Source organism: Thunnus albacares, chromosome 24, assembly GCF_914725855.1.
Source record: "Thunnus albacares chromosome 24, fThuAlb1.1, whole genome shotgun sequence".
NCBI classification, from domain to species: Eukaryota; Metazoa; Chordata; class Actinopteri; order Scombriformes; family Scombridae; genus Thunnus; species Thunnus albacares.
The window spans coordinates 1,748,850-1,762,915 of NC_058129.1; positions in this window are offsets into that span (position 1 = coordinate 1,748,850).

A 14,066-nucleotide genomic window follows, 5' to 3' on the forward strand; every position below is an offset into this window, starting at 1 on the left:
AGTGACCAGCTTCAGATTTACTGCAGAATGCAAAGAAAAATCAGGTTCTGCTATGATTTTTGTGGTGGCCAGAGAAGCTCTGGTAGATTAAATTGAATTAGAACATATCATGCTTTAAATATACATTATAACATATATGCTAATTGCTGACCTGCTTATTGCTGCTGACCTGTACTAAAGCAGTCATAATGCATTCTTTATAAACATAACAATAAAAACATTAAGAAATGCAAACAAGTGTTACAGTTTCTGTTTTCCATGAAATAATATAATTTCACACAAATCATACCAATGGAAGCTCTCATCCAACAGTAGATCATGCCTCTCTTTATTCCCTCCTACCTCTCTCTAAGTGTTTCAGGCACTAAAATAGTTTTTCTACAATATCTGCACATGGCAGTGACAGTATTGTTAAGATCATAAAAAAAGTCATGGTAAGAGATAAATTATGGTTAAAGTCCCCCTCCATTCAAAAATATGTTCTTCCTGTTCCAACAGCTTACGAGAGTTTGTTTTCACATTCATCTGCTGAAAGTGGAACGTTTCTCTGTGCTCACTGAAAATCTGATTTTTAAGGGGCGGGGCCTATGAGCATGATTTGTGACATCACAACTAGTTTGGAGCCACTCCTGGTCTAATATGCAACTTCCACAGTTGTGATGTTGAAACTTGAAGCCTCCAATGCACAAACACTGAGAATGAACTTCACAGTGAAGTAGGGGACATCTTGTGTTTAGCAGTTAAAGTTCTGAAATGAAATATATAGATTCTGGGATTTTTTTATGAGGCAGAAGGAGTAGATGTCATTGTAATGATTTTAACGTGGAAGTTATACTTTTTCTTTTTTGTTGAAAAAACATATCAGACACATATTATTGTTCCAAGCAGAGTATTTTTATGTCTGGAGTGGATCCTTAAGGAATACTTCTTGATGATTGGCTCATTGGTCTTTGGTGTCCATGCGCCAATCACAAGGAGCTACACAAGCTACAGTACCAGTCAAAAGTTTGGACACGCCTTCCCATTCATTTGAATGAGAAAGTGTATCCAAACTTTTGACTGGTACTGTACACTGATAAAACTTTCATGCTTTGGTCATCTTCTAGAGCAGCCTTCACGTATGCTTGCTGTAGATTTGTCCCATGTTCCCTCCCCCATAATTTTGTGCTTTCTTGTCTCCTCTCTTCTCTTGTTGCTTTCTGCAGATATTTCTGCCTCAGGAACTGTAGAACCTGGATCTGTGATTGCAAGCCACCTAATGCCCCTGTGATCCTGCTCATCACCCACTGCTTCCTGCTTTCCTCCTGATCTCTCTCTCCTTCTCTCTCTCTCTTCTCACCCCCACTTTCTTCCTCTCTCAACCCAACTGGTGGAGGCAGATGGCTGCCCACCCGGAGCCCCGTTCTGCTTGAGGTTTCTTCCTGTTAAAGGGGAGTTTTCCTTGCTGCTGTAGCCAAGTGCTTGCTCATGGGGAAATGTTGGGTCTCTGTAATAATACTGTAAAGAGTACAGTCTAGACCTGCTCTATATAAAAAATGCCCTGAGATAACTTCTGTTATGATTTGGCACTGTATAAAAAAATGGACTTAACTGCACCTTTTACAGTGTCTCAGCGTCTGTACATATTGATTGTTGTGCACAGCTGCAGAGGAGATGGCGCATGGTAATATCACAATGATGCAGAGCCCTTATGGTTAGAAAACAAACATTAACCCATTAAAGTAATATGATATAAAATCTCACCCACTACCCCTGACCTCCACACCTGTACTTTCCATAAAAGGACACAGTGCTGCTTACTACATCAGTGGTGGATGCAAATTGTGAATTACAGTATGTCCAATATGAACTAAATGTCCAGGACACAGTGCTGCTTGACAGATGGACAGAAACAACAGCTTCCACTGTAACACAAACTACAGCCTCAGAAACTACAACAGAGCTGAATATCACTGTCAGTGTCCCAGGGCCGGCTCTGACTATTTTGGTGCCCTAGGCGAGATTTTAAATTGAAACCCCAAAAGATTTAGATCAGAGCCTCCAAAAAAGTGCAAACTCCAGTCTAAGAACTTCATATATGAATGTGCACTAAAATCAATTGCCACAATGGTACCCTCCAGCCCAGACAAAGTCCTCCAAGTCCTCCAGACAAAAAGGCAAGTAGGGGCCAAGGTGCCATTCAGTGAGTGTTTGGTGCCATTGCCTGAGGTAGCAGATGAGGTTTGGTGGCTGTTGTGCAAAAACTGACTGAACAGTAAGGCTTTGGAAAATCAAATAAGATGAAAATCCATGCAATTTAATGGGGCAAAATACAGAAAAAGCATTAAGAAGGGACAACTTGTAGACTACATATTTCCAAAAAACCCACTTCCCACTCATTTGGCGCCCTCTCTCTCATTTGGTACCCTAGGCGACCACCTATGTGGCTCATGCCATGGGCCTGCCCTGCAATGTCCAAAACTCAACAACAAAGAACATTAAAAGCTTCACACAGGATATATTTGTTGAAGGGCTATTTTAAATGATTGTATTTTATGATTTTGGTCCCTGAAGCCACATTTCCAGCATGCATGCCTACCTTGCGTGCTCATAAAGCTGATTAAAAATACTGATGCACACACCAAAATAAGAGAAAGAGTTTAACTGAGAACATCACAACCTGAGGGACGCTTCAGTAGCTGCAGTCGATTTTACCCGGCAAATCTTTTGATTCCTGTAGGTCCCATTTTAAGTATTCCTTTTGATGACTTCTTTTATATCTCCCTTCATTACATTCCCTCTCATATAAGCTTTTTACATCTCCAGTGGGCATGTAATTATCCATGAATCCACAGGGAAAATAGCCTCAGTGCAATATGAGCGTCTTAAGTGTTGTGAATATTTGTCTCATCCATTTTCTAATTCAAAGAGTCAGAGGCCCCTTTGGAATTCCCACCTCTCATCTCCCATGCCTTTACACGCTCTTTGCCCAGGGTTTTTTCTAGTTTTTGCCATTAAGTTTACAGCGGGCTGTGTTGCTGGCTACATTTTTCAACGAAGGATGAGGGGAGTGAAATCAGACGGGACCGTCACAACAAATCCCAAAGTGCAGAAATGAAGATTAATGATTGCCTGACCCAGCAGAGCCTGAAATCAGGATTGAAACACAGAAATGTCTTCAAGGCAACAAGAAAAAGAGCTCCAGAGACTTTTTTTCCCCAAATGTTCTGAAACGCCTGTTTGCAGATATCTGGCATTAAGTTGAGAGATAATGTATCCCAGCGTTCACCTGCAGGAGATTAATTTTGCAACATGATTAATTATGTAAACAGTGTTATCAGTGTGAGATGCTTACAGATCGCTACAGCGGGACATTTGGATTCTGTCAGCATCGCCTTGTTTACCTTCAACAATGGAGAGCCAGCGTCCAGCAACAAGGTTGCTCAAGGTTGCAGCTCCTCTATGGGCTCTAATAGGGGAGCTGCACTGTCAGTACGGGAGGAAGCCTCATCCATATTGCTCATTTCACCATTACAACGTTGTAATCATGAAATGAGACAGAAAAGCCACTTAGTGCTTTATAACCTTGTCAGTTTTGAATGAGAATGAATATTGTTGTCACCTGAGAAATGGAGATGTCCAGCTGAGATAAGAGCACTTTGACTACACTGCACTGCAATGTGTCATTTAATGCACATCATACTGCGAGCAAGGTGTCTGCAAGTACTTTAAAGAAAATTCCAGGTTTCTGCAAAGTTATTACGAAGATGGTGTACGGAAAGATTTTCAGTTTAAATGATTGTTTTGTCCATTTGGATCATTGCAAATGGTTTGAGAAATCTAGATATTTAAAGGGCATTTAAATAGAGATGTCTCTACCCTCAGAAAAATAATGGTTCCTCAAAAGGATCTCTGGTTCTACAAAGAGCCATCATCAATTGAAGAACCTCTTTATTTAGGAAATGGTTCTTCACATACTTGAAAGTACTAAAGGTTCTTCATTTTTACTGGACTTATTTGGTGGCAGGTAATAGCATGAAATTAGGGCGGCAACTAACATTTATTTTCATTATCTATTAATCTGCGGATAATTTTCTCAATTAATTGATTAATCATTTGGTCTATAAAACATCAGAAAACAGTGAAAAATGCCCATCACAATTTCATAAATCCCAAGGTGACGTCTTGAAATATGCTGTTCTATCTGAATAACAGTCCAGTTATTCCACCGACTGCTGGTACTTATTGTTAAGCTAATGTTTAAGTGTTTGTGGCTTGTAAAATGTCAGTTACTGTTTTAACATTGTGTTCAAGCCAGCCACCACGTTATTTCCTTCTGCACGTACACTTGCGTTATTACACTAATGAGGTTTTTCCACTTGGAAGAACTGAATAATCCATCAATAAAACGTGGTTTGCCATCACTTTCATTTACTTTACAGTCGACTAATAATATTGGGGTTTGATTCAGAAAGTGAAATGAAAAAAATATACCATCATTCTAAACACTGAACCCAGTTCACTGGCTCACCAAGGAGGTTATGACTCCGGAGAATTCACCGTGGAATTTGAATATACAGCCTTGACGTCTCTTATACAGATTAACAAGGTATCATATCCAGCATATTATGAAAAGGAAATCATCTGTTTGCAATCACTAACCACCTCAGACAGATTCTAGAAGACCCTAAATAGCTGCACAAACGTTCCAGAATGTTATACTGTGGAATTTTAATGATATGATACATGAAACACAAACATGTGGTGGCATATTCATATTCATCATTCTATAAAAAGGAAACTGTCTGTTTCCAATCAGTAATTTAACTCCAGGTAAATTTTAAAGCATCTTACGTAGGTGCAAACAGTTTTAAGATTATTCGCTGTATGATTAAATAATATAAAAAAAAATATTTTAAAAAATCTTGCAATGTGTTGCACTCAGACTATTATAAAAATGAAACATATGTGACATATGACCTATCTGTTTGTGTCCCCTGATGCCACATTAACCTTGGATAGCAGAGCATAATAAAATGTGGCCAGTGATATTCCAGCTGCAGTGGCAACTGTCATCTACTGGGATATTCAAACCACCCAAATGTCATGTAGTGTTGGGTTGAGTCAAGGAACCTAATTACTCTACTGATATCATTGGAATGTTGCGTGGGAAGTTAAAGGTCATCTTTGATTTATTTGAGCTTGAGGAAGCCAGGGCAGGCGTTTGGAATTGTTGCCTATGTGCATAAGGCTGTAAAGGGTCAATGTATCAGCACATATTAAAGTTTGATTGGAGCATGGTTATAGTTATAGTGTTATACTGTTATAGTTTTCCCTGTGCTAGATTTTTTTATGAAGCAGGAACTAAATCTGTTACTTTCTGTTGTCTTTAAAGACCTGTGAATAAGCCTTTTTTTGTTCACTTGAGACTTGCAGTATGTTTATATAGAAATCCATAAATGGAAATGATATTTCTCATGCTAAAACATGCTCAGTAAAGCATCTTCACTTACATCAGATTTAAATGGCCTTTATTTTAAAATATCAGCGAGTGTTCTCAGTTCTCAGAGATGTACAAATAAAACCAAGTCTCACATAAAAGAAACAAGAATATGGCCTTGCTTTTTCACAAAACACCATCTTAGATAGAGCTTTAGGCCTACTCTCTCTGAATAATTAGAGAACCTCTACTGTCTCCATCATTAGAACAAAGTCCTCATCTTAAGTTGTTATGACCAGTAATCCTGTGCACCCAATCCATGTTGCTATGCCCTCCTCCTTGGTATGTTGTTCTTTAGAAGCACTCTGTACTTAGAAGCACTTAGAAGAGCTGTTGAAATATTCTACTGGGATGCACTAGCTTTATTTGCACTCAGTGGCCCATCCTTGTCATCAGAGGGCTTCTATATCTGTGAGGTTGAATAAGAAGGGACAAAAAAGTCAAGTTCTCATTTTTCTCTCTCACCCCCTCCTCTCTCTAAGCAGCTCCAAGTTGTCTCTATACTACATTTCTGCTCCTTTCTCCAGTCTACAGAGGAGAAATCTTCAGTCAGAGATTAGAGGGGTGGGGAGAGGTGAGCAAGTGAGTATGGGGCGGTAGGCTTATCTTGGACTATTAGCTACTTAAAATAAAAATGTCCTGACAGCTCTGACGGAGCTCAGGATTCATCCACAAGGGCTGCTTTATTGCAAACAATTCCACCGCATAAACCTGGAATCTGTAACAGCTGACCTGTATAGATGTGTAGCATAACACAGAGCATTAATTACCGTCAGATCCTGACCAATCCGATGGTAATGAAGTTACAGCTGCTATGCCACGTGCATAAATGCGCCCATCATTCTCAATTCAAAGACACGCTTATCGTTTCTGCTGCTGTGTGACGCTGCAGGTATTTAATGAACCCAAAGGAAAGAATCTGACACACAGCCAGCTCTGGACAGCAAACAGAACATCAGTATTGATGTTTCTGTGAAATCCCAGATACATTCAGTGACACCTGAACTCCATTAATGTAAGATTTAGACATTAATCAACATGTTTCAGACCTGCCTGAGTCCCATTAATAGCTGTTATGTTATAGATACATGGAAGTTGGTTCGTGATGGATTGTTGGATCTATGTGTGTGCGCACTTCTGCTGACTAAAGACACACAAACTGAGGCTTTTGTGCTCTCTGCAGTTTTCATTATGGACCAATCTCTGTGCTGAAATGTGGAGAAAAGTCTGAAACACTGGAAATCATTCCACTCAGTGTAAAAGTAAACTTACTGATCTTATAATACATCCATGGCCTATATGTGTCATGTTCTGTGCAGCACCATATTTCTCCCCCTCCCCCTGTTGCTCCATGTTAAGTTCTGCTCTGTTTCATTAAAATACACAGGACAGACCCTGAGATTCAGCACCGCGCTCCCAGCTGCTTTTCACTGTTGCTGGTTGATATGAACCATATGATATGACAGATATGATTTTCTGTGAATGATACACATCCAGTGCATTTGGAGTTGGTTTAACTCTGAATATTGAGGGAACAAATTAACTTTCTTTCAGCTTCTGGAGTCTGATGTCCTGCCAATTTCAAATACTGGGGGAGACAAATTTTCATGTTTCATATACTGGGGTAATTAGGTAACAGTAGCATTAAGTTTAACATTAAGTTTTTTTGACATGTCGTGATACTGAAAACTGAAAGAAAACATTTTTTAGATGTGGATTTTTCTGTTTGTTACATGTGAAATGTATCCATATCTGATCTCTTCTCAACTCATCTCTCCCCAACATTTTGGTCTTGTTTTTATTTGTTGACGAAAGCGTCGATAATGTCATCATGAATTCATTTTTATTTGCTTATCGTCTTGTTTTTGTCAGTGAAAAAATGTCATTGATGGAAATTATTTGTCAACAAAATTAACACTTCTATAATGTGTGTGACAGTTTTCTTTCAATAATTTTCTGGGCAGAACATCTTGTTTAAATGTATAATATATATTAAAGGCTTCTGGAAATTCAGAGCCAGTGAAATTGATTTGGCGTTTAGAAAGATAAACAGCGTATTTTTTTGAAAGCAACAGCAAACCACATTGTGTTGATACATTTTTCAGTTCTTCAAAGTAGAAAAACCTCATTACTGTAATAACGCATGTGTGTGTACGCGCAAGAGGAAATGGCTTGACTGCAGTGTTTTAATGGTGTGAATTAAATGCTATGCCTAAGTTACATTTGCCAGCTTTGAGTTGTTTTTGTGTATTTCATTTAGAAGTTGCAAATATTGGTGCCCAAAGCTTATTTCCCGGTAATACTAGCTAATCCATGACAAACGCTGCCATTTTGCTTGCTAAAAAGTTACTTCTGCAGAGAAGGAGAGAAATTTGTATTTAGCTGTCATATAATTTGCCACAAGCATATTGCCTGTCTTTTCAATTGTTTGTGGAATACAGTAATGTATTAAGTACTGTATAATGGGCTTTTCGATTATTAATAGTTATTAACAATTATGAGTAATTTAACCAAACAAAATGTTTTCTTGGTCACTAATGCTGTGTCTCAAATCGCATACTTCTGTACTTCAACTTAACATTTTGAGTGCATAAGCGCGTTCACACTGAGAAGTATGGAAAACGCAGTGCACTGTGAGTACCCGGATGGTGCACTCAAAACAGTCAAAAAGTTGAGTGTGGAACTATGGACACTTCTCGCCCTCAATGGATGCCATCTTGGCTATGTAGTAGAAGGGGTAGGACCACTCCTCAAATCGGAAATGGGGGCCGGGTACGTTGTAACTACGATGAACATCGCCACATTATACAAATGTAAGTTATACATGTGTTTTTTAGCACTAAGCACCACTATACTGTTATCGGATATAAACCATCAGTATATTTTTTGGGTTAATTTAGCAGTCTGTAATGATTTGGTAGCGCTAACGATAACATGAATGCTAAAGCTAGCTAAGGCTAATTTGAGATCGTCATTTCCGGTAAGTGCACACCAGTTGTGTTTGATTTGAGACAACACTACCCTGTAGAAATTCTTGCACTACTCCAGTAAGTAGAGTACAGTGTACTACATGAAAGTGTACTAACAGAAGTATGTAATTTGAGACACAGCTATATGAAATTTATCAGAGGTAATTAACAGCCTGTTGTATGTTAACGTTATGCTACGGATTGGCCCTTGAGTGATAGCTTCATTGCTCTGATAAACAGCAGTAATGATTCTCTGAATTCTTGTAGGGCTGTCCCTGATACAGGATTTTCACAGATGACTCAGAGCAGGTCTACATACTAAACAACATTATTACTTTTGTTTCTTTAGTCAATATGAGAAATGTAATTCATGTCCCCACCTGGTTACTGCAGTTACTGGTTACTACAGAACCTGCAGAGCAGCCGCTACACACTAAAATGATGATAACATGAGTCTCATGTTTTACCTGTAAGACTTGTGTTTTAATACTGTTGTTTAAAACATCAGATTTCCGCACAGTAAGAAGTGCTTATCCTGGTTTTATGTCAGTTATAAAATCCAAGTGCAACACAGAGTGTCTCTCTTGATTGGCTGCTGACAGCACTATCAGCTTAAGAGTCGATCACACTGGACAGTAGAGACGCTGGTCTACTGTTTAAACAGGAGTTCAGCCTTCACTGTATTTAACTCCAGACCTGAGAGCTTGGAGCAGGAAACACAGTCGCTCTGTCCTCCATCTTTCTGTTTCAATTACAGTTATGTGTTTAGATGATTTAGAGACAAGGCCTCTGTAAAAGTTTACATCCTGTCATCCTGCCTTACTATGTATATAATGACACAGCTAAACAAAATGGCACAGATTCAACTGAAAAAAATGTGTAACTCCGGGGCTTATCTTTTCGGGGGCAGCCCTAAATTGCTGACTGATATAAAAAATATTAATTAGAGCTGAAGCAATACAATTATTATTCAAACACTCAGTCAATAGAAAATGAATAGCAACAATTTTGCTAATCAATAATTTGTTTAAGTCCAATTTCGTTGGACAAAACACTTCATAAAGACAAAATTGGATTCTGAAACTTGTAATGGGTATTTGTCACTATGTTCTGACATTTTATGAATTAAAATGGGTGAGGCTTTTAATGGAGGCATCCTATTAGTGTCCACGGTGCTCCACAAGTAAACCAACCCATGAGAAACTACTCAAACATCAACAAACTGAAGTGTGTTCTAAAGGCCTTGTACATGGACAAAACTATAAGCATCCAGGGAGTTAATGACAGTCTAAGGAAGTTTTATTATGGACAGAATGATTGCCTTTCCTTTCCAAACCTGTTCTGATACCTGAGAAAGTTGCACTGGATGGAAATATATCTGGAACTGCTGTTGAGAAATGGACATTATTCAGGATCCTCCCTTTCCTCATTGGACCCAAGATTGAAAAGGATAATAAGTTTTGGCAGCTCTATCTTGTGGCTCGAGAAATAGGAGAGATAATTATTACCCCAACCATCAGCACTCATTGGATTAGTCATCTACATGCACTGATTACTCTGTTTTTGACAGATTTCAATAATCTGTTTCCTGGAGCCTTCACACCTAAACTGCATTTCCTTGTGTATTATCCTCAGCTCATCCTTGAGTATGGGTCACCTTGGCCTCACTGGTGCATGAGGTTTGAAGCCAAACATCAATATTTCAAGATAGTTGCAAGAATCACCAATAACTGTGTAAATGTATGTCAGACTCTTGCTAAGAGACATCAGCTGTGTCAGTGCTGGCAGTGTCAGCCTGGAAGTCTCATCAAAGAGGACCATACACAAGCAGTAGTCTGTTAGTTGTCCCTTCAAGGAGTTCCGGCGACTTGCAGGCTCATTTACTGAACTTGGAGAGAGAAACTCTGGAAGAGTAAATGTATTGTTTTGAACTCTATCGAGCATGCAATCAGGGATTTCTTCATTTTGGATTTTGTGCATGCAGAGCAGATACCGCTGTTTGTGAAAATAACCCTGATTGTGCATATTCAGTCAAACTGGATTCTTGTTGGAAAACTTTTCACAACAACAGAGTTTTTAAGACACCTTGATTCATACCACATTAGAGAGACTGTTGGTGTTCAAGCCTGGGGATGAGGTAGACTTTCATGCTCTGGATGCATACAGATGTGATGGTAAAGACCTCATAACACTGATCCATTGGCCTTTGAAAGGTAGCAATGTTACATCTTAAACATTCAGAGATGATGCATTATATTCGAGGTGGAAAGGTGCAACAAATGTTGCAAAAATAAGCACTGATGGGCAGTCTTCTGTCCAACAAATCAGTAAATTAATTGTATTTTTCAATTAACTGAAAATTTGAAACAAAAATGTGATCAATGAGTGACATATTTCACCCAGTTGAGATGCAGCAGACTAATTAATAAAACTATGAAACTGAAGACCTTTTTAAGCAATGTTTTAGGATGTCTAACCGATGTCTAACCCACCGTTGTTGAACAAAGTTCGGTTTCCTCCAACTGTCCTCACCACGCTGACAAATAAGGATGCTACTCTGAAGTTGCATCAAAGACTAGACTTTAAAACATGCTAATTCAAGTCCTGTTTGACCACTCGAGCCAAGAAACAATATAAATCTAAAAAAAGAAAATGCAGAAATTCATTCAAAAATATACATCAGAATGTAAGTTCCTCACATAAAACTTGCAGATATCCATCTCACGTGCAGTATGTGGAACTCCTAAAGTCTTTCCTGCTCAGCTTCCCTTTTCTGAAGGAAAGTTATGGATCTGGATACATGAGTATAATTGTTCAAAACATCTGCAGGACATAAATGGCTTAAATGCTTAAAACATACTCAAAGTTTAAAGCCTTGAAGGCCCAAAGGCACTGAGAGCGTCTGATGTGCACATTTTGAAGTACACCAATTGTTTTAAATGGCCGAACACACCAAATGCGTCATAGGGCATGTCAAACTGCCTTGAAGCACCGACTCCAACCTTGTTTCGATTTTAGAGTGTCAAATTAGGACCCAGCAACCAAAGCTGTGTTTTCTGCAGCCAAAAAAGCAAGAGATAGCGTGAGTGAACAGAGAGCATGAGCAAGCGAGAGAGAGAGAGAGACAGCGCGGCGGTGGTTAAGCAAGGAGAGCATGAATGAGAGAAATAAAAGAAATTTGCTTTAGAGCTGTTTGGATGACAATGATTGAATTACTGTGCTAAAACATTAATACACTCTTGTATCCTGAATGTAACATGCTAACATATTAATTTATATACTGTACATATTCCCAGGTAACCTGGCTGCCACCTTGTGGTCAGTACAAAGAATTGTATACTAATAGCACACTCACTCAGTCAACTTTCTCCCAAGCAATGAAGGCCGCTTTATGACTATGACACTGTGTTCTTGTTCACCCTTATCAGGTACAACCATTTCACTTGCAAGAGTGTTGTTTTTTTTCCTACTAAGCATTTAAAGTGAAAAAAAAACTCTTTTAATATGACGAAAGCTGCAGACACCCAGCTGTTCAGTGTTTGAATGTCATTATTGTTATTTAATGTTAATGTTATTTAATTTGCAAGTAAAGTATTGTTTACAGTACCTAAACTACTACCTGTTCAATATACTGTACCTAGATAATAGTTGTGTTACAACACAATTTGTGTAACTAACTTACTGTCTTTTTAAGATGCTTAGCATGAGTCTCTGAGAAACAAGTTCAAAAAGGAAAGAAGACCTTTAGTGAACATCGATGAGATAGATAAAATAAGACAGAAATACTCTGTGCCTAACACAGGGAGGAAAAGATCATCAGATGTTCAACCTTGTGTCCTTCTTAAGAAGATAAGGTAAGTTTCATCTGCAGTTACAAAATCTAGATGGTTGGTAAATTGCCATTGACATGCTTTTCTACCCTGCAAACTGATATAATGGATGACGCAGAGGACCAAAGGAGTATTGACCAGTGATAAAGCGGGAGTGCCAAAAGATGAGGACCAATGTGAACATTATTGTCAACACCTCCAGAAAATCCAGAAGTATAAAGCATGCTACATTCGTCACCACACTACTGAAGAGGTCCTACAGTAGGAGAATTCCTTTGTCTCATTATCCCAGTTATGAGTTGTTTTAAATAAATTAACATACTTGATTATCAATCTGATAATATTTCTCTTGTTATCTCTGAACTGGTTCCCTTGCAGATTTTTGTCTGAAAGCTTGGTGTTCAGTTAACAAGTTAATAAGATATACATGTACAATCCAAATGAATCAAATTCAACAGCTTTGCCATAAATCCAAACTTCAGATGGTTAAGACTATCAAAAGAGGTGTGACTTCAACCCGATTGGGATTTTTCAAGTTGTAATTGTTGACATATTGAAATGGATGGCATTATGTTGAAATGCGTTTGTTCAGCCTTTTCTAATTTAGTTTGGACACAACATTTCTAATAATTTATGAATGCAGCCATACTCCTCCTACCATCTCTTTTCAAAAAGAATATCTCTCATCTCTTTGTGATCAATAAGGTTAGTTGGAATTTATAGTGTGTTGAGAAGGGCAGTCCTCAATAGAGCTGCAATAAGTAGTCAATCAATTAGTTGACAAACCAAAAAATAATTAACGACTATTAAGATAATCAGTTAATCATTATGTCATTTTTCAAGAAAGATTTAAATATCTTTAAATTCCAGCTTCTCTAATGGTGGAATTGGCTTGTTTTCCTTGTCTTATACTATAATAAACTGAATATTTTGGCATCACCTTGAACTGAAAATCATGACAGACATTTTTCTTGCTTTCTGATTTTATGAAACCAAATTATTAATGAATTAATCTAGAAAATAATTGGCAGATTAAATTGTTAATTGTAGCCATAGTCTTCCTCTGGGGTATCTTCATGAATGACAGATGCTCAGAGACTAATGTGTAAACATCTAAATCGTGTAGAGTACAGCTGTGAGCCTTGAATGTGTTGTTTCAGGATCCAGTGAGCTAAAACACCCCCAGTCACCCTGAACAGCAGTGAGGGAAAGCCACTGAGTGAGTACACTTCAGTGAATGTCCAGATGGATGGGCACAAAATGATAATGGACAATGGAGAGGTGGACAGTTGCTTGGCTGTGAGTGTGGTGTTGGTGCTTTATCAGATTTACAATGTTGACTACCCAAGTCAGCTGAAGAAAACATTGTGGTTTTTGGAGGCATTTATCTTGAAGCTTGGGACTCCAACTACCAGAGTACCAATAGCTGTGCAGAGGGTGGCAAATGCACTTTGTGTCCCTTTGTATGTCACTTTAAATGGAGTTAGGGGTTTGTATTCCCTGAAAGATACTGAAAGCAGGTTCTTGGTCCAGCATTTTCACGTCCAGCATCATTGCTCTTTTGGACATATCAAAATGTCTGACGGTTACATGTTACATTTTTGTCTCTTTTCTTGATGGTTTGTTCTTTCAAATTTTAAGGTTTGCATATATGAATTTGTATGCACTCATCCAGGTATCTACAGATCTTGAAAAGCAATGAATTTAGTTTCCTCCAAAAAGGCCTTAGATATTATTAAAAAGTATTTTCATGCCTGTTTCAGACAGTAATGTTAGTTATGAAAGTTT